Consider the following 26,804-nt stretch of genomic DNA (forward strand, 5'->3'; position numbering starts at 1 on the left):
GGGGGGGCGGGGGCGGGAAGAGGGAAGGAAGACAAAAACAAGAATCCCTAGTCCAAAATATTGTTAGTTGAGCCACGAGATGATTACTTCCAGGAAGAAATATTGAGAAGATGTATTGGGTAGATGAAATACCTAATGAGACCATAAATGACGAGAATTGCCTCTTATAGCATATGAGAAGATAATTTTTATCAGATAATGAAATTGTTTTCAGTCTTCAGAATGAAAATGAATCCCTTGCTAATGCAGATCATGCTAATAAAGGAAGTAAAAGAGAATCTTAGAATTATACTTGGCTCATGATAGGCAGAAACCAACATAAATAGCCTAGGAAAAAAGAGAAAGATAATAAAGTAATCAAAATAATTGCTTACTAGGGAATGTGAAAGATCTGCAATGTTAAATTATAAATGTACATTTGCATGAAAAATGAGGTGACCTTAAGGAAAAGATTAGAAACCCACACTCATGCGAGTTAGAAGCAATGCTTTTCATTAGCGGAGCTGAGGATTAATTAAATCCAGGGAAATTCTTTGAAATCCACAAGTGTGTTACATTTGAATACAATACAACGGGTGTATTGGTATCATAATTAATGATTAGCATTGACTTCTTGATTAAATGTATGTGGAATAGTTCAAATGGCAAATGTGAAATAAAGAGGACAAAAACGTGTTACTTGAAACCAAAATTGTCTTAGCATTGTCTGCTTTCAAAAGTGTGGGAGTGGGAAAGTTAGTTTATCTAGTGGGTAAACAAATATATTGTTCCCCTTCCCGTTTGAGGTCTCCTAAAGACCCATCCTAAGCATAATGGGGACACCGTGTCCCCTCACCAACCTCTCCAGGAAGCTAGGGAGGGTGAAGGACGGGAGCGGCTTATCCATTATTTTTCCATTATCTCTGAATGTTTTGCTTCAGCTGAGGGATTTTAGAGACTGGTAGCAGAGAAAGGAGAAAGAAGCTGAAGTTGCAAAGCTTCTAACAGTTCTTAGTGCTGCTCAAAGGTGAAGCTTCGGACAAAATGGTCATTATTGACAGAGCACCTTATGTATAGATACGTAGAAGCCCGGAGCAAGTGGGAGGTGGTAGTCTAAATTGTTTTATAGGACAAGGTAAAGGGAAATTAATTTCTTGGGGAGACTCATGGAGAAGGCCAATGGAAAAAGGAAGAGCCTGGAGGGAAAATAGATGAGAAGCAACTGAGAGGCATAAAGCCCCCTTCCTCTGCTACACGCAGATGCCTTCTGTGAGAAACAGACACATGGCTGGTCCATGTTTAGGGTGAGTCAGGGAAGAGCCTGAGCGAGGAAGGATGATCCATAAACTGAACCAATTGAGAGTCATAGAGGCTCTGAGTCAAAGGTGATATAAAAATGCTAAACCACATTTCAATCCCAGAGTGTCAGAATTACACAGGGCATGCAGTAGGCAGAAATCAACCTGCAGAGTCTGGCAGGGAGGGCAGGTGACAGTGATCCTGCTGTGTGTTGGATGGAACTGCAACCAAGTCTACTCCTTAATGATGGGTTCACTCACCTAATATTGCATACTGAAATACGGTTTTTAGTTTTGGCTTGGCTGTTACTTTAGTGTGACATATAGATTTTAAATATGAGTTTGGTTATGCTGCACAAGGACCATTTAGAGATGCTGTTCTCAAATTTAAAAGATGTCTATAAATTTTACAAAGCAAACACCAAAGTACTTTATCAAAACTCTACAACTTCAAAAGATTCTATTCTGAAAATCTTTGCAGAAGACAGGAATAGAAACATATGTAATTTTTTAAATGTGTTTTTTAAATGCAATGGGAAGTTATTTTCTGACAGCTAGAATGGAAATTTGCACAGTGATTTCACTTGTTTAAATATTTTGTTTTCCCTTATCCCTCTAACCTGTTATTTTACTCCAGCCACTACCTTTGGATGAGCTCTGTCCAATCTCCGTTCTTTACTGTGGGTATTTTCTTGCCAGGATCCCCATAATGTTTTCCAGTCACTTTCAATATAAGGACAAGTCCCATTTTGGGAGTTAGATTTACTTTCAAGTATTATGAGGTCTACTCCAGTGTAAATCAAAATTTCAATCTTAAATCCAATTCAAAGATTTTTTTTTTCACATTTGTGAGGCCCAGGAGGACACAAGCCACATGAGATAAGGGTAAAAGTCTCACATGACTTATGCCCTTAGAGCTTGCTTGTGCCCTCTGAGTGGCCCCCAGATGTGGATCCATCCCATGGCCCCTCTCTGGTCTTCATCGCAATCCTAGGTGCCCCCCAACCAATGGTCCTGGGAGAGCCAGGGAGAATCTTTGGGTCCATCCGGAACTGTGCTGGGATGTGGGCATGTCTCCTGAAAGAACAGTGCACTTCCAGCTGACCTCCTGCAATCCCTCCTCAGCTTCTACATCCTTGCCCTGTGATACGCCCATAGCCGCTTACTGTGGGGTCCCCTAGTTCCAGAAGGCTGCCCTCTTGAGTGGGATTCCTTCAAGATGCTCAGAGCTGGTGTCCCTTCTGTGGCATCCTATCCCACCAAACACCGAGTGTGCAGGTTGCCCACACCACTGCCTTCTATCCTTGCCTTGGGCATTCTTCCACCTTCAGAATTCTGCAGGCAGGAAGCACACACTCCATGTTCACATACAGCCCCAACCTCAAGGGATAAAAAATCCTTCTTCCCAACATCTCTGTCCACACCTGATGGCCCCAGATGAAGCTGACAAGTGACTACAGTCTTTCCCTATTGCCAGCACTCTGATCTCTACTGTGCTACCCTCTAGAGCCCTCAGTTTTGCAAAGAGAACACTCTTCTCCATCACCCCCAACCCAAGGAGAGAGAAGAGAAGAACAAAAAGCCATAGCACTCCACTCCCAACAAATTCCCTTGTTAAATGAGCTCTCATTTGCTTGCATAGGATGTGTGGGGTTGCAGGAATGAGTGAGGTGGGAGAGCAAGTATGCCAATTTTTGGCAAGTCTTGGAAGGGGGTGATGGGAAGCTCTTTTTCTGCATTCTTTAGAGTGGGAATGGAATAGAATGTGATTAACCACTAGTCTTATCTTTGGGGCTTAGCAAAAATTCTGAGAATACAGAAATTCCATTGCACATGTTTTTATAATCTTATACCTCATAGCCTCTAAATGTGACTCATTTTAAAGACAGTGAATGTTAGGTATAAAACAGTTTGCAGATCACTGCACAGCCTTTAAAGTGTGAGCGGCAGAGACCAGAGATTCTGCCTCTCATCTGTTCAACTCTGTTTGATGTACCCCTTCTGAGGACTATGAACAAGATAGATATGGCCCTTGCCCCCTTAGAGCTTATACTACCGGGAATGACTGCTAATAAATACACAATTACAATAAAGTATAATAATGCTTTGATAGAAGAATCACAGCACAAACCAGGAGCCCCTAACTTAGGATGAAAGATTAGTATGCATGAGGGCAGGCTTCCTAGAGGAGTTGCCTTGACTCTTGTGTCAAATACAGATCCTGGTTTGTCACCTCAGGTTCTCTCAGTCTTTACTCTGGACTGTGCTGCCAATGCGAGGGACCCACCACTCAGTGGCCCTGAGAGTGCCAGGCCCTCCCTCTTGGCCTCTGCCACTCACCTAGAGATTGCAGCTCTTTGTGGTGACCAGGAAATGCACCACTCAGATCTCAGGCTGAGTGGAATGGAAGTGACATGACTCCAGCTTCTGCATTCTGAAACCCCACTGTGTTAGTGCTGATGCCTGCCTCCCCAGTCTGTGCCCAGCCAGGGACTAAGTGGTGCAGGGATAGCAAAGCAGGCCCATATCTGTGAGATGTGGGACCCTTCTGCGGGGTGACTTGGGCACTATGCTTCCCCATCAGCCTAGTGCCCCAGGGAACTTCCTTCCCTGTCTCTATCATGGTTTGACATTCCCTGCTTTCTCAAGTTCCTTCCCCTTTCTCCCGTGCAGTTGTTTTACCAAGTAAATCTCTCGGATATCTAATCCAGATTTTTTTTTTTTTTTTTTTTTTTTTTGAGATGGGGTCTTGCTTTGTTACCCAGGCTGGAGTGCAGAGGCGTGATCACGGCTCACGGCAGTCTGGAACTCCTGGGCTCAACTGATCCTCCCACCTCAGCCTCTCAAGTACCTGGGACTACAGGCATTCACCACCATGCCAGGCTAATTTTTTGTATTTTTTGTAGAGATAGAGTTTTGCTATGTTGCCCAGGCTGGTCTTGAACACCTGGGCTCAAATCAGTCTGCCCTCCTCGGCTCCTAAAGTGCTGGGATTATAGGTGCAAGCCACAACACCAGGCCTCTAATCCAGTCTTGATGTCTGCTTCTCAGAGGATCCAAACCAACACATTTTACCACTCACTTTGGGAACGCTTGTAGGGAAAGGAAAAAACAGAAACATTTCTTCTATCCTCCTATGTTCTCCAAGGGCTCGGGCCCTGCAAATTAGACAGACAAAAGACAGAATAACAAGAGAAAAATAACAAAGTTTATTAATGAATGTAGAGTGAATACATACAGGAGAAACACAGTGATGAGTCGCTGACAGATTGTGGAGGCCAAAACAACCTCCGTCTTGGATGCTAATCTGCCATGTTCACTTCTGATTAATTCCAGTTCCTCGAAGGCCTCTAAGATTTCTAGTTTATCTATTGTTCCTTGTGTTACTTTGCCCTTAGGTCAGACAACCTTAATATTATCAGACTTCAATTGTCCCACACATCCCTTCAGCGTCACCCCTTTCCTATGCTCTGTAAGCCCCAGGTTTGGGAGGTGATGGCACAGGGATCCACCATCTTGTCTTGAAGCCGGCCAAGACACAGACATGGCTTCTGTTCATAAGTCATTAATAAATGTTTCTTTCTGAGAAAATGGATAGGTCAGCCTCTTTGGGTGACCTCTTAACTTCCTTGGACTTTGGAGGCATGATTGTATAGGCCTGCCCCCCACAGAACAGATGTGGTTAGAATGTGGGTATGTATAGCATCTTAATGAAGAACAATAAATCTGTAGAGAGGTGACAAGACAAAGGAAAAGATTTTAGGCTTCCAAGGGTGGCAAACTGTGAGAAGATAAATATACAGGGAAAACTCAAGGAGCAACATTTGTTTGTGTGGGGCCATCTCTCAGCACTGACTTTCCATCTTCTTCTTGGACATAAAACTTTCACGAGAGAGATTTATGGCAGCTCCTCATTTCTCAGAAATTTCTACTTTCAGTCAAATAAAGGAAGCTCCGGGAAGGCTTCTTTCTGTATCTGTTGAATATCAAATATCTTCAGCTCAAAATAATCCTTATGCCAAGGTGCTAATTTTGATTCCTTACACACTACACTGTTGGGTGTAGGATCTGGTATCCTGAGAGGCTGCAGGAAGGATCAGATGGCATGACCTTGAGGTGTAAAGGATTTAACTCCACATGGATGAATTCTGTCCAGTGGGAAACAAGAGACCGGAAGGATCAGGGCAAATAGATTCCATTTCTCCATTCCTCCCATTCTGAGGCATGGTTTCTCTGTACAGTTACCCTGAGAAGTACTGAGTACCCAATATCTGATGAGAAAACTTACGTATCTCTTCAAGGCTCGTCATGAAGCAGTGGCAAGTGTGGTAACACATTTCACATCCTTTCTTGCTTCTCTCAATTTTTTCTCACACTTGCTTGCCCTCGGATTACATACACCTGCCCCCTTCATAAAGCACCACACTGATTTCCTGCCTTAGGCTCTGTTGTCTAGGAAACTTGGGCTAAAACAACCGATTTTTAAACTAATACCAGATACATAAATAAGAAATAACCTGTGAAACTGGAGGAAAATATCCTAAGCCTGCAGAATAGTATATCTGGAGACCTAAAGGCAAAGTGGAGTGTGGGTTTTTATATTAGTCTGTTCAGGTTGCTATGACAAAATACCATAAACTGGGTAGCTTGTAAACAACAGATATTGATTTCTCACAGTTCTGAAGGCTGGGAAGTCCAAGATCAAAGTGCCAGCAGATTCAGTGTCTGGTAAGAGCCTGTTTCCTGGTTCATAGATGGGACCTTTTAGCAGTGTCCTCACTTGGTGGAAGGGACTACTTAGCTCTCTAGGGTCTCTTTTTTAAGGGCATTAATCCAATCACGTTGGCTCTACCCTTATGACTTAATCACTTCCCATGAGCCCCACCTCTTAGTGCCATTGCCTTGGGGGTTAGGATTTCAGCATACGAATTTTGGAAGAACATAAACACTTAGTTCATTGCACTGGAACTTCAAGAAATGGGAAGTTCACTTTGGCTAGAGAATAAACCTAGGGTGGTAGTGTAGGGGTTTGGAGAGAAGAGGGTAGAGGTACATCTGCTCACAAAGTACTGAGGAGGCCATGAGAAGGAGGCTTCGAAGCTACAGAAGGATTTGAAGCCAAAGACTGGCAAGGTCAGATTTGCGTTTAAGATCACAGTGGCTGCAATAGGGAGGTTGGACTGAAAGTGAGCAGGGAAGATGTAGTAATCTTTGCAAATGCACACTAGGGTTGTGGCATTGGTGTTAATTATTATGATAGAATGGAAGTAGACTATTATACATTAGCTATACCAATTTTAGTTAAGTAGTCCAATCATATTATTTCTTACTACCAATTCAAGTATAATTCTCTTTTAATTTACTATGAGACTGACTCAAAATTACAACAAAGGGCTAATTTTGGTGTTAATAAATATTTAAATGGAATTCAGTGGCAGTCTTTCTAACCCAATAGCAGTGTTAAGAATTATCTGAAATGTTGAAATAGGCAAAATGGATTACTGGAAATCTTTTCAGTTTAGTACTTGGCATTGTCTAACTTGCTAAGGGAAGGATATACTAGTGAGTGTTGTCCACAGAAACAGAACCAATAAGATGTGAGTGTGTATACAGTCATGCAATGCTTAGTACATCCTGAGAAATGCATCATTAGCCAATTCCATCACTGAGGGTATGTAGACAAACCTAGATGGTATAGCCTACTACACACCTAGGCTATGTGGTATAGCCTATTGCTCTGAGGCTGCAAACCTGCACAGCATGTTGCTGTACTGAATACTGTAGGCAATTGTAACACAATGGTAAGTACTTGTGTATCTAAATGTATATATACATAGAAAATGTACAGTAAAAATCTGATATAAAAGATAAAAAATGGTATGCCTGTTATAGGGCACTTACCATGAACAGAACTTGCACGACTAGAGCTTGCTCTGGATGAGTCACTGAGTGAGTGGGAAGTGAATGTGAAGGCCTGGGACATTACTGTACGCTACTATAGACTTTATCAACACTGTACACTAAGGCTACACTAGGTTTATAAAAAAAATTTTTCTTTCTTCAATAATAAAGTAATCTTAGCTGACTAATTTTTGTACTTTTTAGACTTCTTATTTTTTTTCACTTTTTGGCTCTTTTGTAATAACACATAGCTTAAAACACAGATACATTTACAGCTGTGCAAAAAATATTTTCTTTCCTTGTATCCTTATCCTATAAGCTTTTATTTTTAATTTTTTCTTTTACTTTTTAAACTCTTTTGTTTAAAACTAAGGCACAAACATATACATTATTCTAGGCCTACACAGGGTCAGGATCATCAATATCACTGTCTTCCAACTCCTCCTCTTGTTCTCCTGAAAGATCTTCAGGGGCAATAACATGCATTGAGCTGTTATCTCCTATGATAATAACACTTTCTTCTGGAATACCTCCTGAAGTGCCTGCCAGAGGCTGTTTTACAGTTAACTTTTCTTTTTCAGTACAAGGAGTGCACTCTAAAATAACAATAAAAAGTACACCATCGTAAATATATAAACTAGTAACATATTCATTATCATTATCAAGTGTTATGCACTGTATAGAATTACATGTGCTTTTATACAACTGGCAGTGCAGTAGATTTGTTTACACCAGCATCACCACATCACCACAAACATGGGAGTATTGTGTTGCCCTATGATGTTACAATGGCTACAATATCACTAAGGGATAGGAATTTTTCAGCTCCCTTATAATCTTATGGAAACTTCATTGTGTATGCAGTTCATCATTGACCAAAATGTTGTTATATCGTTGATAACTGTGTGGGTGCATGTGTGCGTGTTTATATATATATATGTGTGTGTGTGTGTGTATACACACACACACACACACACACACACACACACACACGAGAGGCTGAGAGAGAGAAAATTAGCTCATGCAATTGTGAGGACTGATGAAATTGAAATCTACAGAGCAGGTTGGCAGTCCGGAGACCCAGGGAAGAGCTCACACTGCAGCTCAAACCCAAAGGCAATCTGGAGGCAGAATTCCCTCTTCCCTGGGCAATCTCAGTCTTTTCTTTGATGGCCTTCAACCAATTAGATGAGATCCACTCATGTAGAAAAATCTGCTTCACTGAAAGACTTTTGATTTAATTGTTAATTTCGTCTAAAAATACCTTCACAGCAACATCTACACTAATGTTTGACCAAATATCTTTGTACCAGAGCCTGGCCAAGTTGACACATAAAGTTAACCGCTTCAAGGGGGCTACCTGATTCCCAAACTTTCGTTTGACATTTTGTTTGCTATTGATTAGGAAATCTTACATCTCTTTAAGGACAGAGGTAAGCTTGTAAAAAAAACTGATGACAATTCACGTGATTCTTTTTCAATAATAATATAAACAAATTTTTTCCCAAAGAGATGCAAGCGATGTGAATATAACCCAAAGGTTATCATTTATTATAGGTTTTGTGTCTAACCTACTATCATTATTCTAACACTTAAAAAATGCTGTTTCAATAAATCTTACCATTTATAAGTTCACTAATTAATGAGCCGAATAAAACTCTTAACCCATATTTATTTTATGTTTTAAAAAGTATCATGTTTTTAACTTTTGAAAATTATACTTTGACAGGGAATAAACACACAGTATGCAATATAGAAAAGAATGAGCATAATTATTCAATTTGTGGTTTTATTATTTAATTTAATCATGCATGTCAAGAGACTGTTACCATCTCATTTTCTTCATTGGTCTCTAATTGATATGGCTGTTGGAGTTAAGACATATACAATAAGCTCTCCAAATATCCTTTCTCCCCCATTCACTTTATTCTTTCCTCTGGGGACTCTTATTACATATGTTTTGGATCTTCTCATTGTATTCTCTCTGTTCCTTAATTTTTTTTTTTTTGTTTTTTTAGACAGAGTTTCACTCTGTCACCCAGGCTAGTGTGCAATGGGCGCAATCTCGGCTCACTGCAGCCTCTGACTCCCAGGGTAAAGTAATCCTCCTGCCTCAGCCTCCTGAGTAGCTGGGATTACAGGTGTGTGCCACCACGCCTGGATAATTTTTGTATTTTTGGTGGAGTCAGGGTTTCACCATGTTGGCAGGGCTGGTCTCCAACTCCTGACCTCAGGTGATCCACCTGCCTCAGCCTCTCAAAGTGCTGGGATTACAGGCATGAGCCACTGCACCAGCCCTCTGTTTCTTAATCTTTCTTTTATTTTCCATCCTTTTTTTCCCCTGTCAGGCTGCATTCTGGATAGTGACTTCTAACTTATCTTTCAGTTTGATGATTTTCTTTTTTATTCTATCAAATCTGCCATTTAATCTATTCATAGAATTTTTTGTTTCAAAGGCTTCACTTTTTATTTCTGGAATTTCTATTTCCTTCTCCACTAAATCTGCCCATTTTTTTCTCACAGTGTCTTGTTGGGTGATTTGGATTATTTATTTTATGCTGCCAATCATTTAAAACGTACTAATTTTCTTTCCCTGTCATATTTTTCTATAATATGATACTTTTGGGATATTGATCTTGCTGTTTATTATGTCTGCTCAATCTGGTTTATGCTGAATTATTCTTCTCTTCCTCTTCTCCCTCCTCCTCCTCTTCCTTCTTTTTCTTCCTTCCTTCCTCCTCCTCCTTCTCCCCCCCTTCCTTCTTTCCTTCCTCCCTCTCTCTTTTCTCTCTTCTTCCTTCCTCCCTCTTTTTTTCATTCATTCATTCTTTCTCTTTCTTTCTTCTTTCTTTCTCCTTTCTTTCTCTCTCTTCTTTCTTCTTTATTTTTCTTCCCTTTCTTTCTTTCTTTCTTTCTTTCTTTCTTTCTTTCTTTCTTTCTTTCTTTCTTCTTTTTTCTTTCTTTCTATGGAGGATCAAGTCTATCTATATTAGTTTCCCATTGCTGTGGTCATAAATTAGCATGAACTATTTGGCTTCAAACACCACAAATTTGTTATCTAATGGTTCTATAGATCACAGATCCAAAATGTGTCTAATTGGGCTAAAACCAGGTAATGACAGGGCTGGTTCCTTCTGGATGCTCTAGGGGAGAATACATTTCCTTACGTTTTCCAGCCTCTAGCTCTCATTCCCTAGCTGGTGACCTCATTGTCTTCAAAGCCAACAATGATGGTTTACATCAGAGTCACATCCCATGACTCTGACCTCTTTGGTCTTTCCCTGTCACTTTTGAGTACCCTTGTGATCACATTGGGACCACAAGAATAACCCAGAATAATCTCATTGTTATCTAGTCAACTGATTAGCAACCTTCATTCCATCTGTAATCTTAATTCCTTTTTGCCATGCGTGATACCATATTCACAGGTTCTAGGGATTGAGATTTGGATGTCTCTGGGGAGTCATTATTCTGCCCATCTTACAGCCTCTTGAGGATCTCAGCTTTATGCAAAGACCTCAATTCTAACTTGCAGCCTCTGTTGTACCAGGGCTCAAGGCACTAAAACCTAGGCCCTTAGGTTAACAAAACCAAAAGCTTCATCCAGTGAAGCTGCAGTACTAGCTCATAAGGTCACCACCTTGGTTTTTATTTCTTCCTTTCTTTCATTGGGGTCTTCTTTTTCTTTCTTACAAGCTCAGCTATAAGTTAAAGGAATATTTGTTATATTTCTCCAGCGTTTCTAGGAGTTCATAGTGTGCAAATTTGGGAATTAACTAGCCAACAATATGGCCAGAAAATACATCTCCAGTATGATCCCATTGGATCAACCAGGGCGCAAACAAGAGGCACATAAAGTGTATATTCAAATGCTTAAAAGTTACAAAGGAAGCTCTAATTATTTTAACTAAAATGTTTTCAGTCCTCCTCACTGGACAAATGCACTTCATAATGACCTGGGAGGCCAGATTATAATGTCAGATTCTCACATTCCTCTGTGTTCTGCAGAGGACTAGGCTACATGACGAGAGACAGCCCCCAGTTGTGGCCTGTTTTCTCTCTCTTTTTACCACTGGCTCCTTCCAGCACTGTGAGGCCTACACATGCATGTGGACCTCCCACCATTCTCCCAATGTCAAACTCTGTCCAAACCCTTGGCAAACAGCCACCCTTGGCTACTCCTCAGGCCTCAGAGCTGTGTATACAAATAGCAAGTCTGGCCTCTGCAGGGAAAATCTAAGAATCCTGTGGCAGTCTGGGCAGGGAATTCCAGGAATTTAGGTACCTGAGTTTAAAAAAGGCAGAGTGTGGGCTCCAGGCAGGCCAGTCCCCTTAGACCTATGGACCTGGTTCTGTGGGGAGGAGAGCAGTGGCCAGAACACAGCCTTCTAAAGCACTGTGCCTCGGGCCAGACACTCTCTTATCTGGTTCTCAGGGTGGCCCCACAACCAACTGCCAAAATATTTCCGCTTCTGCTACCTGTACTATAAGTTGGAACTTCCCTAAGTTATTTTTTACTTGAGCTATTGCTATAGCTTCCTAATTGATATCCTGGCCACCAGTGTCACTGCTGGTCATTAGAAACTGGTTCCAAATCCTAGCCTGACTACTTATTAGCAGTATAACTTTGAGCAAGTAACTTAACCTTTTTGGAACCTTCATTTGCTCAGCAAAATTGCTCCTAAGTTTCAAACTCACAGAAACTATGAGAGATAAAAGTTTATGGTTGTTTTGAGCCATTACAGTTTGGAGTAACTTGTTATACATAAATGAATAACTAATGTATTATCACCCCACCCCACTTTTGAAATCATGGTATAATATACATTATTCCAGAGGGACTTTCTGAAACCTAATAGAATAGAAAACAATAGTAAAGGTCATTAACTAGAAATATTTTAAAGCATTCTACTTGTTCTATTGGGTCCTTAATAGTACAAGCACCAATTATTTTAAGACAATGACTGAAGAAAACTTACAGGCTAACTAAACTGGACACATGTCATGTCAGGTCCCTCTCTCATGGCATACGTGCAGATTCTACATGGAGGGGGACGCTGTGCTGTGTCCTCCACTCCAGCACTAAGCCCTTCTAACCCTACAGTAGTGTGGTTCCAACACTCCTTAAAGTCTATCGCTAAGTCACAGAGACCTTACTCTTCTTGATATTTATTTGGTAACATTGAGGAATAGGCTGGTTTGGTTGGTCAAACATTATATTTAATACTTAACCAGCATTACTGGCTGGGTGCAGTGGCTCAAACCTGTAATCCTAGAACTTTGGGAGGCTGAGGCGGGCAGATCACAAGGTCAGGAGTTCGAGACCAGCCTGTCCAACATGGTGAAACCCTGTCTCTACTAAAAATACAAAAATCAGCCGACTACTCTGGAGGCTGAGGCAGGAGAATTGCTTGAACCCGGAGGCAGAGGTTGCAGTGAGCTGAGATTGCAATGCTGCACTCCAGCCTGGGTGACAGAGCAAGACTCTGTCTCAAAAAATAATAATAAAATAAAAATAAAAATAAATAATAAAATAAAAATATTTAACCAGGATTATGAAATTCAAACTGCCTATTGAACCTGGCTAACAACTAAGATAGACAAGATCATAATTGTTGCTTACAACGTAGAGAATACTAATTTACTATATTTCTATTCTGAGTCACTAAAATCTGTTTCTAATTTCTTTAGTTTTGTCATTTATATCAGCGGGCCCCAACGTTTTTGGCACCAGGGACCAGTTTCATGGAAGACTATTTTTCCATGGACCAGGGTGGGGATGGTTTCAGAATGAAACTGCTCCACCTCAGATCATCAGGCATTAGATCCTCATAAGGAGTGTGCAACCTGGATTCCTCGCATGCACAGTTCACAATTGGGTTCACGCTCCTCTGAGAATCTAATGCCATGGATCTGACAGGAAATGGAGCTCAGGTGGAAATGCTTGCTCCTCTTCCACTCACCTCCTACTGTGCAGCCTGGTTCCTAACAGGCCATGGACCAATACCGGTCCACAGCCTGGGGGTTGGGAACCCCCGATTTATATGTTCTTTTGCTCACTCATTCAGAGTGTATTTATGAAGTATTTTCTATGTGCTAGTTCCAATAAATAAGACATTTGCCCTACAGTCTAATGAAAAAGAGAGAATTTATAGTCTAATAGAAGATAAGTCTAGGCACGGTGGCTCATGACTAATCCCAGCACTTTGGGAAGCTGAGGCAGGAGGATTGCTTGAGTCCAGGAGTTTGAGACAAGCCTGGGCAACATAGCGAGACCTTGTTCTATTAAAACTAAAAAATATATAATAAAACAAAAAGGTGCTTTTAGAAATATAAACCCTTTGCATGAAGGGGAAGCATGTATGTGTGCATGTGTGTATATACACACATAGGTCTATTCATCCTCCAGGTGAAGAGGGAGTGCTATAGTTTTTAAAAAGTACTGAAGTAGAACATGTGCAGAGAATTGCACAAATCCTAAGTGCATGGCTCAATGAATTTATTAGAATTGAAATCACTTAATAACCAGCACTCAGATAAAAAAACAGAATTTTACTAGCACTCAAGCATCCCTTTTCTTGTCTACACTTTGGCAGAGGGGAGGAAATATATCAAACAACTTTTTTTCTCTTTCAACAATCTGCTTGACGCATACCTTCCTGCATCATGAGTCACTCAGACCATTGTTAGTCAGCCTTCAAAAATAGTTTCTCTGAGACAATTCTCTCCCTCCTCACAAGCTAAACAGTGATTAACGTCCAGGTGAACCAGAATAAAAATTTCCAGCTGTCAAATTAACAGCCAGAAAGCATTTTTTTTCTTCACAAAAGATGTGTCTAGACTCGTGAAAATTAGAAAGAAAAAATATTCATTAGTTCATCACGTAAAGGGTTATTCCCTCTAACATAATTCCTAGGTTTTCTCTAGTTTAAAATGAGTTCGACTGTTCTTATTTAAAGTCAAGTCATACACATAAAGCAAACCTAATGCGATCTTTATTACAGGAGTAGACAGGAAGCACGCACCAAGCCAATTAGATACTATAGTCCCATAATGTTGCATCAAAGCTGTGGCATGTTATTAGAGACCAAGTGATGTACAGCATCTTTTATTTTGTGTTTAGAAAGCATGGGACAGCTATCTGACCCAAGGGTGAACCAATGTGGATACCGACAGGCAAAGCATACATTGAGGTATAGGAATCCAGAGGAATGGTGTTTAAGTCTCCTTGAGATGCTAAAGACACTTTTGCGCTAGGTCCTCCTTTAATCTTTCTGAGAAAATTCTCACCACAGTTCAAACAGAATGAGTAAAAGTAAGCGTGGGGCTTCAATAGGCAAAGAACTCAGACTGGGACCCCACAGATCATCTATCTGATGCTGTTTTTCTGTAGAATTAGAAAGGGTGAAGAAAGCTTGAATCACAGCATTTGTGTTGCCAATTTCAATAAAGTCTCCATTGTTTCACAACTTTCTCCAAAGAATCTGAAACCTATTTCCACATAAGCATAACTAGGAGCTTTTTTAGTAAAAATCATGCGTTGTTTTGTTTTCTCTAACTATGGCATCTCCCACAGCACTTGGGACAGTGTAATTGATTAATAAATATTTCATAATTGAATGAATGACTTTGTGGAACTTTCTCCTAAAAATGATGAGGAGCCATTGAAGCATGTTCATGAGAGGAGTGACATGACCAGATTTCGTCTATAGGTAACTCCTTCTGGCAATAGTATGGAGCATATATTAGAGAGACAGACCAGGAGGTATTACTGGGAGGTAATAGTCCTACTCCAGACTAGAATAAGTGATAGCCTGAACTAAGGTTGAGCGGGTTAAGGTGAAAAGTAGAAACTGACTTGAAGGATACTTAAAAAGTAAAATCTATGTGATCTAGTCATTGATGGAATGTGGAGGGAGAGAGAAAATACTAGAGGAGACTCTAAAAATGATCCTTGGGATTCTGGTATGGTCTTTTGAATGAATGATGGGACAGATGGTTGAGGTAAAAAATACAGTAGTGGGAGGAACAGATTAGGTATTAAATACAGTGAGTTTACAGTAGCTTCTTTAGGTTTGAGGTGCCTGTGGGGTGTCTGATTTAGAGTCAATAGAGTGGAAACAGTTACTAAAGCCATGGGTTTTGATGGTTTTTTTCGCAGAAAAAAAGGCATAGCATGAAAATCCAGAGGGCTAAAGGCAGAACCACAGGGAATACAGACATTTAGAGGTTAAGCAAAGGACAAAAATACTGACACAAGGAGCAGGATTGCCCACAAATGACCCTGGGTATTTATTCTAGGATACCTGGATACCAAGCTAGCTGGGATCAGGGACCCATGTACCCCTACTCCCAGAAGGGGAACTGAACCTAAGCTTTTCTCTGCTCAGCAGGGGAAGCTGCAGCATTCAGAGACCCTAAGCTCCCCAGATACTGCGCTGCTGGTGTACCGCTAAACTAACTAAACATATGTATTAAGATGTATGCATTTCCTACAAGCCACACATAAGAAAGGCAGAATTTCTTCTCCCTTATGATAATTTAACTTTGTTTTTGGCATCAGATAAGATTATCAACTGACTCATTTTTTAAAAGAATAAAAGAATTTTTTTTTAAAAAAATGAAAGAATAAAATAAAAACAGGAGCCTTGTAAACGTATTCACTTTGGGAGGCCGTACATCTATCCTAGCAGGGATGTTACTGAACAAGACATTTTGGAAGATTCTCTTTTGAATTTGCCTCAGCTTGAAAGGGTAAAAATTCATATTTTTAAGGACAAATTTAAGTTTTGGAAACAATCCAAGTTGTTGTTTGTAGTAAAGTTTGGTGGAAAAAGTAAATGACAATAACAAAACACAATCATGTCATGCTATAATGAAATGGATTCTTTTTCCTCTTTAGGACCCTAATGATCTGCTCCATTTTCCTGCCTTTCTCTCATTCCCTCCCTTTCTTTCCGGGAGCTCTTGCATAGTCCAGCCAGACTAATCTTCATGAAGCATAATTCCAATCATGTCACTGTCTTTTTCAAAACTTGTCAGTGACTTCTGTGTACTCACATAAAAATGTCTAAACCCTTTGGTCTGGAAGTCTAGGTTCTTTCCAGTCTTACTGAAACTCGTTACTTGTTCTCCCTTTCAGCCCAATAGACTGAACTCTTTTCAGCCCAATAAACTGAACAGAATGTTTTCTGTTCATTCTCTATGCTTTTTTATGGGGTTTTGCTGTGTCCCCACACAAGTCTCAACTTGAATTATAACTCTCAGAATTCCCACGTGTTGTGGGAGGGACCCAGTGGGGAGGTAATTTAGTCATGAGGGACGGTCTTTCCCGTGCTATTCTCATGATAGTGAACAAGTCTCACGAGATCTGATGGGTTTATCAGGGGTTTCTGCTTTTGCATCTTTCTCATTTTCTCTTGCTACTGCCATATAAGAAGTGCCTTTCTCCTCCTGCCATGATTCTGAGGCCTCCCCAGCCATGTGGAACTGTAAGTCCAATTAAACCTCTTTTTCTTCCCAGTCTCGGGTATCTCTTTGTAAGCAGCATGAAAACAGACTAATAAAATAAATTGGTACCAGTAGAGTGGGGTGTTGCTGAAAAGATACTCAAAAATGTGGAAGCGACTTTGGAACTGAGTAACAGGCAGAGGTTGGAACAGTTTGGAGGGCTCAGAAGAAGACAGAAAAATGTGGAAAGTTTGGAACTCCCTAGAGACTTGTTGAATGGCTTTGCCTAAAATGCTGATAGCAATATGGACAATAAAGTCTAGGCTCAGGTGGTCTCAGATGGAGATGAGGAACTTTTTGGGAACTGGAGTAAAGGTAGCTCTTTTTATGTTTTAGCATAGAGACTGGCAGCATTTTGCCCCTGCCCTCCCTAGAGATCTGTGGAACTTTGAACTTGAGAAAGATGATTTAGGGTATCTGGTGGAAGAAATTTCTAAGCAGCAAAGCATTCAAGAAGTGACTTGGGCTCTGTTAAAGGCATTCAGTTTTATAAGGGAAGCAGAGCATAAAAGTTTGGAAAATTTGCAGCCTGACTATGCAATAGAAAGGGAAAACCCATTTTCTGGGGAGAAATTCAAGCCAGCTGCAGAAATTTGCATAAGTAGCAAGGACCCTTATGTTAATCTCCAAGATCTTTGGGAAGATGTCTTCAGGCCATGTCAGAAACCTTCACAGCAGGGCCTACCATCACAGGCCCGGAGGCCCAGGAGGAAAAAGTGGTTTCATAGGCTGGGCCCAGGGTCTCTGTGCTGTATGCAGCCTAGGGACGTGGTGCCCTATGTCCCAGCCATTCTAGCCATGGCTCAAAGGGGCCAACATACAGCTTGGGCTGTGGCTTCAGAGGGTGAAAGCCCCAAGCCTTGGCAGCTTTCATGTGGTGTTGAGCCTGTGGGTGCACAGAAGTCAAGAATTGAGGTTTGGGGACCTCCACCTAGATTTCAAAAGATGCATGGAAACACCTCGATGCCCAGGCAAAAGTTTGCTGCAAGGGTGGGGCCCTCATGGAGAACCTCTGCTAGGGCAGTGTGTAAGGGAAATGTGGGGTTGCAGCCCCCATGCAGAGTCCCTACTTGGGCACTGCTTAGTGGAGCTGTGAGAAGAGGGCCATCATCCTCCAGACCTCAGAATGGTAGATCCACTGACAGCTTGCACTGTGCACCTGGAAAAGCCACAGACACTCAATGCCAGCCTGTGAAAGCAACTGGGAGGGAGGCTGTACCCTGCAAAGCCACAGGGGTGGAGCTGCCCAAGACACCAGGAGCCCACCTCTTGCATTAGTATGACCTGGATGTGAGACCTGGAGTCAAAGGAGATCATTTTGGAGCTATAAAATTTGACTGCCCTGCTGGATTTTGGACTTGCATGGGCCCTGTAACCCCTTTGTTTTGGCCAATTTATCCTATTTGGAATGGCTGTATTTACCCAATACCAGGACCCCTATTGTATCTAGGAAGTAACTAGCTTGCTTTTGATTTTACAGGCTCATAGGTAGAAGGTACTTGCCTTGTCTCAGATGAAACTTTGGACCATGGACTTTTGGGTTAATGCTGAATTGAGTTAAGACTTTGGGGGACTGTTGGGAAGGCATGATTGGTTTTGAAATGTGAGGACATGAGATCTGGAGGGGCCAGGATGGAATGATATGGTTTGGCTGTGTCCCCACCCAAATCTTAACTTGAATTGTATCTCCCAGAATTCCCACATGTTGTGGGAGGGAGCCAGAGGGAGGTAATTGAATCATAGGGGCTGGTCTTCCTTGAGCTGTTCTCATGATACTGAATAAGTCTCACAAGATCTGATGGGTTTATCAGGGGTTTCCACTTTTGCTTCTTTCTTATTTTCTCTTGCCACTGCCATGTAAGAAGTGCCTTTCTCCTCTTGCCATGATTCTGAGGCCTCCCCAGCCATGCAAAACTGTAAGTCCAATTAAACCTCTTTTTGTTCCCAGTTTCAGGTATGTCTTTATCAGCAATGTGAAAATGGACTAACACAGTTTTTAATTTTTTTGTTTTCTCTCCATGTCCAATTTCTACCTTTCTTTTAAGACACTGAGTGAATGTCCTCAAGCCCATGTGTTAGCCTTCCCTGATTGCTGCAATCCTGTCCAATATCTTTGGCTTCTTCTACCCAAGATAAACCCATCACCCTCCTGCCATGGGAATGCCCAAACTGCTCATTTCGATTATGTAGGGTTTTGTGAGAATATGGTGTCAGTATTAATGTGATGTTTAATTATTAATAGCAATGATATATTTAATATAATACAAGGAATTTTTAGAAGTGGACAGTAATAAGACACCTAACACAGGTTACATTGATTATAGTGTAGTCAAAAGAGCACACAATCTTTAGAATTTGACAAACTGTATTTGAATCCTAGCTCTACTGTTTATTAGCTGGTCTCTTTAGGCAGCTTGTTTAATATCTCTAAGAACCTACTCTTTCATCTGCAAAGTGAAAAATAACAACATCAGTTTCATAACTTTATTATGAGGATCAGAAGAAAGTCATGGAAAAGACTTTCTAATGATCTTAGAGAGAGGAAGCCCTCTATAAACGTGACAAGATCTGGAAGCCATAAAATATTGCTATTTCGACTGCATAAAATGTAAACATTTTTGCATGACAAAATAATGCCATAACCAAAGCCATAAGAGGGTAAACTGGAAAAATTTTTGTAGTGTTTATGACACATAAATTATTTTCATTCTCCCATATATCAATGAAGAAAAAGACCAACTTATTGAAAAAATGGACAGAAGACATAAAATACTCCATAGAAAATGAAATACAAATAGCTTGTAAACATATAAAAAGATGCTCAACCTCGGGCCAGGTGCGGTGGCTCATGCCTGTAATCCCAGCATTTTTGGAGGCTGAGGCGGGCTGATCACGAGGTCAGGAGATCGAGACCATCCTGGCTAACATGGTGAAACCCTGTCGATACTAAAAGTACAAAAAAATTGGCTGGGCATGGTGGCAGGCGCCTGTAGTCCCAGCTAGCCGGGAGGCTGAGGCTGAGGCAGAAGAATGGCGTGAACCTGGAAGGCGGAGCTTGCAGTCAGCCAAGATAATGTCACTGCACTCCGTCTCAAAAAAAAAAAAAAAAAAAATGCTCAACCTCACTTGTAATATAACATAAATGCAAAGTAAAACTCAATAGTAGACTGGTAAATGATAGGGGAAGTAAGCATATTATTAAGGGAAGTGTAAATTGGTACAACTTTTTCTGAAAAGCAATTTGGCAACAGCAATTTATTAAATAAAAATTTAACCATATACTACTCCTCTGAGCAATTTCCCATCTGGGAATGTATACACCTATGCTCTCCAGTATAGTAGCCAGTGACCACATTTGGTTACAGATCACTTGAAATGTGGCATATCTGAAATGATATGTAATTTAAGTGTAAAATACACACCGAATTTTAAAGCCTTAGTGTAAGTAAAATAATGTAAAATATTTCATTTTTTAATTGATTACATGTTGAAATGACATATTTTGGATATAATGGGTTAAATATAATATACTGTTAAGATTAATTTTACTTATTTCTTTTACTTTAAAAAATGTGGCTGCTAGAACATTGAAACTTACATATGTTGTTCATATTATATTCCTTTTGAACCTTGTTAGCATATACAGTTCTACTTGCATGCATAAGAAATTATGTATGTATAAAGAATATCTGAAAAACATCTTTAATATTCACCGAGTCTTTGCTAAATAAAACATGATACATCCAGACAATAGAATATTATATGGACCGAAAAAAGAATCAGACCAAACTGCCCTAAGATGGGGAGCTTTCTTCTAGATATCACTAAGTAAAAAAGAAAAATAAAGCATGGAATAGATGCGTAGTGAGCTAATGTTGCTGTTCAGTGTATATTGAATGAATTTTGAATGAATTATGTAAATTGTACTTATGCACAGAATATTCCTGGAAGATGCACAAGAAATCATTTTTAGTTATTGTCCTAGAGAGAGGAAATTGTGGTTCACCATCAGGGGCTGGAGAAGATTTATTTTTAACTCTACTTTTTTGTATTGATTAAACGTTTTGCAACACGTATTCATTACCTATTTAGAAAAAAACCTGTATTTACAAGTTTTCATTGTCTTTGAAGAAAATAATCCTTATAAAGAATTTCCCGAAGTCAGCTATGTGAAGGTGGGAGGCGGATGTAAAATCACAAGACCCTACACAGTAGTAGGTTCCTAAGAAATACCTGTTTCTTTCCCTTCCCCACACTTTGGCTAAGAGCACAGATGTCATAATAGAATCTTTCCACATTTCAGAGATCCCTTAAGCATCCCTATCACGTTATGGCTCTAGAGATGTCAAATGTAAATGGGATGAGGCTACACTGATCCTGTGACATGCCCTGGAAGTTAGTTATTTCCCCCCAATAAATCCCAGAAACTTGCCTGCTTACTTTTATATATGTCTCATCAAAATGGAAGGCAGCTTGTATAATGTATAACTTCCCAGTCAGTGTAATATTGTAGGCTGCCCGCAAATTTTATTACCATATTAACGGCTGAAGCAAACTTTTCCAGTTATTACATCCTCGGTACTAAAATCTTCACTCTCCTTGTCAGTCTCTTGATTCTTTGGCAGTTAAAACACTCTCTTTTATTTCTGTATCAGAAACTCTATGTGCTTCCCTAACCTCTTTGTCTACTTCAATCACCTCTTCTCACTGTGATGAAGTTTGTTGATTGATTGCTTCTCATGGGTAGGACTGGCTTTCCGGCCCTTTGTTTAAATTTAAAACACTGGAGCCATCCTTCAGAAAATACACAGTGCTCAATCAATTGCATTTGCTCATAAAATATCTTTTTTTTTTTTTTTTAACAAAAGTCTCTTGATTCTGCTTCCTCATTTCCATTCCCATTGCCTCTGCCTGAGTCCAGGCCCTCTTCATCTTGTCTAGAATATGTCAATTATCTCTTAACTAGTCCGTGTGCTTTCAGACTCCCCACTGGCAATCCATTTCCTACTTTACTGCTAAATTCTAAAAACAGATTCATGCCTCCATTCATTCATTCATCAGACATTCATTAAGTATCTCCTTTGTGTCGGGCATCATGCTAGGAACTGGGGACACAAAGACTAAATGTTCATAGGCAGACACTACGTTTCTGGAGCTTAGAGTTCAGTGCAGGAAGCCAACGAGTAGACACATGGTTTACAGTGTACAGGGGTGGGCACAGGATGCCCTGGCAGCATCCATCAGGGAAGGAAATTTCCCCAGGACCCTTGCTATCTGGTCCAACTGTTAAGAGCCAGGAGGAGATGTTCTAAGCAGAGGGAGCAGCAAGGGCCAAGGCTAAGCAGGGTGGTACATGGTGTGTGTGGTGAGTGTGACTGGCCAGGGGGTCAGAGAAGATTTAGAGGAGTCAGCACCAGGTAGTGGCAAAGGGCCTAGGGGGGCCATGCAAAGGAGTTCAGATTTTATTCTGAGGGCATACGTTTCAAGAACAGCGGTCATGAGATTGGATTTGCATTTTATGGAGTTCATTATGGTAGGAGTTTAGAAGAGAGCTGGAGGGATGAAAGACTGGAGACTGGAAAGAAGGTTAGGAAGTGGCCGTTTCAACTATCCGGTCATTAGGATAACCTAAATCAAGATAAGAGCAGTAGGGGTGCTGAGCAGCGGACAGATTTGAAAGATACTCAACAATAAAATGGACTTGGGTTAGTGATTGCCTCTTTAGATTTTTGTGAGAAGGAAGGAAGGGGAAAAAGTCAGAATTGACTCACAAATGTCTGGCTTGAGCCCTCGGGAGGCTATGAGAGGTTATGGAAAGGGAAAAAGGGAAATGGCTTGGCAGAGAGAAGATGGTAGCAGTTGAGTACATGGGTCTGCATTTAGGTGAGAGATTTGGATTGGAGACATTCATTCTTCATCCATTTACTCATTTAGTTAATAGGTGTTGAGTGCCTACTACATGCCAGGCAGTGTTCCAAGCACAGGGATAGTGGCAACCGAACAGGACAAAATTACTCTTCTTGTGGCACCTTCATTCCAGTGAAGAAACTAAACAAACGGTACAAGTAAATCAATGCATAATGTCCTGTAGATATGTGCTTTGAAGACAAATACATTAGGATAGGGCAAGGAAACAAAGTGTGATGGGGTGTGAGGGATATTTTAGATAAGGGTGTCCATGGAAAAGCATCTTTCAAGAGGTGATATTTGAGCACAAACATGAATGAAGTGCCAGAGGGAGCCATGGGAACGTTCAAGGGAAAAATATGCAAGGAAGAACCATATGGGACAGCAGGCTCCCTAAGCAATGGGTAGCAGAGGCTGTGGGAAAGAGGGGGAGGGGAAAAGGATGCAGATGTTCGCATAATAGGACCTCTAACAGTACCTGAAAACCTTGATTTCTTGAGTGTATATCATCTTGCTTCCTCTTGAAGCCAACCCTAGAACTAATTCCTTCCTCCACCATCACTCCCCAGCCTCTGATAAATATCATAGCACTGGCAACTTTGTATCACTCGTATTTGTTACCTTGGTATAATCTGAGCTTCTCCAAATTAGGGATGGGGTTCACCTTGGTCACTGCAATACTCAGCACAGTGTGTCAGGAGCCGGTCCACAAATGTGTGTTGACAGAACAATAATGACAAACAACAGGACACAGCGAAGGTAAAACGGATGTCTAGGGGAGTGGTAAGTGGTTGGTGATAAGTAGGAACAAGGGATTGCTTTTATAAAAAAACAACTTTATATTTTAAAGCCCTGTAGTTTTACGTATTTCTCTTTGACATCTTTTGGTATTCATTTCCATCTCTCTAATAACTTAATTTGGGATTTTTTTTCAATTTTAGGCTTTATCTATTGACTTTCCATCATAGAAGATGAAGAATCAGTTCCCTCTGCACCCTCCTCCACCTGAACTACACACATATACACACTGCCCCTATCCCTACCAACCCATTATAGCTGTGTCATAATTTTGGTTAAATTAACACTGCATGTTCCCATTTTAATGACTACGTAAATACTATTCATACCAGGTTATGTGGTATATTATGGTTGTTATTACCACTTTTCCTTTCTTGCACAACTTTTTGTTTCCCTAGTGGTGGTTTTATTTATTGATTGATTTTGTCATTTGGTTAATTGGTTGGTTTTCTAGTTTTCTGTGTCTAGTCATGAATTAAGCTCCAAATCTACTGTTTCCCGGTTCTGTAACCTCTTCTCAATACAATTAGACATGTGAGGTGTGTGTGTGTGTGTGTGACTCTTCTTCCTGATGATAGCACTACTGGAATCTTTCAACCTGCTCCTTGCCCTGGTTGCTCTTTGGGCCCCGTGCTCACCTGTCATCCTGGGATTTTTCTTTACCTTTCTGAGATTGGATGTCCTGTCTTCCTGTTTTGGTTTACTCCTTTGTTTCGGTGTATCAGTTCCTCAAGTAGCTTTTTTGCTTCTTTTCATTACAGATGTGGTCTCACCATGTTGCCCAGGCTGGTCTCAAATTCCTGGGCTCCAGCAATTCTCCCAGCTCAGCCTCCTGATTGGTGGGGAGTACAGGTATGAGCCACCGCTCCTGGCCTCAAGTAGCTCCTTGATAAGGTGCACAGGAGGAAAAGTTGTTGAGACTTTATGTGTCTGAAAATGTTTTTATTCCTTCTTGACACTTGAATGATAAGACAGCTAGATAATTTTGGAGTAGTAATCATTTTTGCTCAGAAATATGGAAGTATTGTTCTATCGTCTTGTAAATTCTAGTGTTACTGTTAAGAATGGAAGTCATTCTTATTCTTTTTTTTCCTCATTAAACTTTGTTTTAATGGGTCTTAAAATTGTGACAGCTTTTTAGTCAAGTTGATTCCATTAAAAATTACTGATTTTAAAAACTAATGTCTTAAAACTGCCACACACACAAAATAGAAGAAACAAAAAAACACACAAACCCAAACATGGTCCACAAAACAGTCTCCTTTCCTTCTGAAGGTTTTGCAATGCATTGTTATCATTAACCGGTCTTTTACTATTAAACTTAAATGGCCAATTGAAACAAACAGTTCTGACACTGTTCTTCCACCACTGATTAAGACTGGAGTGGCAGGTCTTAGGGATAATATTCATTTAGCTTTCTGAGGTTTCTGGGCAGACTCGGTAACCTTGCTAGCTCCAGCAACCTTCTGGTCCACTGTTTTTTTTTTCACTGTTTTTGTTTGTTTGTTTGTTTTGTTTTGTTTTGTTTTAGACGGTGTCTCGCTCTGTTGCCCAGGCTGGAGTGCAGTGGCAAAATCTCCGCTCACTGCAAGCTCCACCTCCAGGGTTCACACCATTCTCCTGCCTCAGCCTCCTGAGTAGCTGGGACTACAGGCACCTGCCACCACACCCAGCTAATTTTTTTGTATTTTTAGTAGAGATGGGGTTTCACCGTGTTAGCCAGGATGGTCTCGATCTCCTGACCTCCTGATCCACCTGCCTCAGCCATCCAAAGTGCTGAGATTACAGGCATGAGCCACCGCGCCCGGCCTGATCCACTGTTTTGATGACATCCACAGCAACTGTCTGTCTCATACCACAAACAGCAAAACGACCCAGAGGAGGATTGTCCAAGAACTTCTCAACACACATGGGCTTTCCAGGAGCCATATCAACAATGGCAACATCATCAGACTTCAAGAATTTAGGGCTATCTTCCAGCTTATTACCATAACAGCAATCAATCTTTTCCTTCAGCTCAGCAAACTTGCAAGCAATGTGAAATGTGTGACAATTCATTAGAGGGGCATGGTCAGCACCAATATGGCCTGGACAGCTCAGGATAATCACCTGAACAATGAAGCCAGCTGCTTCCATTGGTGGGTCATTTTTGCTGTCACTAGCAACTTTGCCACAACAAACATCTTTGACAGACACATTCTTGACATTGAAGCCCACATTGTCCCCAGGAAGAGCTTCACTCAAAGCTTTGTGGTACATTTCTTTTTTTCTTTTTTCGAGATGGAGTCTCACTCTGTTGCCCAGGCTGGAGTGCAGTGGTGCAATCTTGGCTCACTGCAACCTCTGCTTCCTGGGCTCAAGCGATCCTCCCACTTCAGCCTCCCAAGTAGCTGGGATTACAGGCATGCATCACCATGTCTGGCTAATTTTTGTATTTTTAGTAGAGTCAGGGTTTCACCATGTTGGCCAGGCTGGTCTCAAACTCCTGGCCTTATGTGATCTGCCCTCCTCGGCCTCCCAAGTGCTGGGATTACAGGTGTGAGTCACCACACCCGGCCCATGGTGCATTTCAACAGACTTTTACTTCAGTTATAATATTGACTGGAGCAAGGGTGACCACCATATTTGGTTTGAGAACACCAGTCTCCACTTGGCCTACAAGCATAGTACCACTACCATCAGTTTTGCAGACATCCTGGAGAGGTAGACACAAGGGCTTATTAGTTGGATGAGTTGGTGGTAGGATGCAGTCCAGAGTGTCAAGCAGCATGGTTCCACTGGCATTGCCATCTTTATGGGTGAATTCCATCCCTTGAACCAATGCATGTTAGCATGTGACTTGAGCGTGTTGTCACTATTCCAACCAGAAATTGGAACAAATGTTACTGTGTCCAGGTTGTAGCCAATTTGCTTAATGTAAGTGCATTAAGCACTTTTTGCAATTTCCTCTTCTGGCCATAGGGTGGCTCAGTGGAATTCATTTTGTTAACACCAACAATTGGTTGCTTCATACCCAGTGTATAAGCAAGAGCACCATGATCATGGGTCTGCCCATTCTTGGAGATGCCTTCAAATTCACCAATGTCAGCAGCAACAGTCAGGACAGGAAAGTCAGCCTGAGATGTGCCTGGATTCATGTTTATGATAAAATCTCTGTGTCCTGAGACATCAAATTTCCATGGGGAGGTATCAATAGTGATACCATGTTCAGTGTCAGCTTTCAGTTTATCCAAGACCCAGGCATGGTGAGGAGCCCTTTTCCATCTCAGCAGCTTCCTTCTCAGCAGATTTTTCGATGGTTCTTTTGTTGATGCTACCATATTTGTTGATCAGATGATCAGTGGTGGCAGACTTGACCAAATCTATGTGTCCAATGACGACAATGTTGATATGAGTCTTTTCCTTTCCCAT

General features: G+C 41.0%; 1 pseudogene; it reads right to left on the bottom strand.

The window, feature by feature from the left end:
• Positions 1–24,799: 24,799 nt before the first annotated feature.
• LOC101130202 (elongation factor 1-alpha 1-like) lies at positions 24,800–26,804 on the bottom strand (annotated as a pseudogene).

The sequence above is a fragment of the Gorilla gorilla genome, chromosome 10, assembly GCF_029281585.2.
Source record: "Gorilla gorilla gorilla isolate KB3781 chromosome 10, NHGRI_mGorGor1-v2.1_pri, whole genome shotgun sequence".
NCBI classification, from domain to species: Eukaryota; Metazoa; Chordata; class Mammalia; order Primates; family Hominidae; genus Gorilla; species Gorilla gorilla.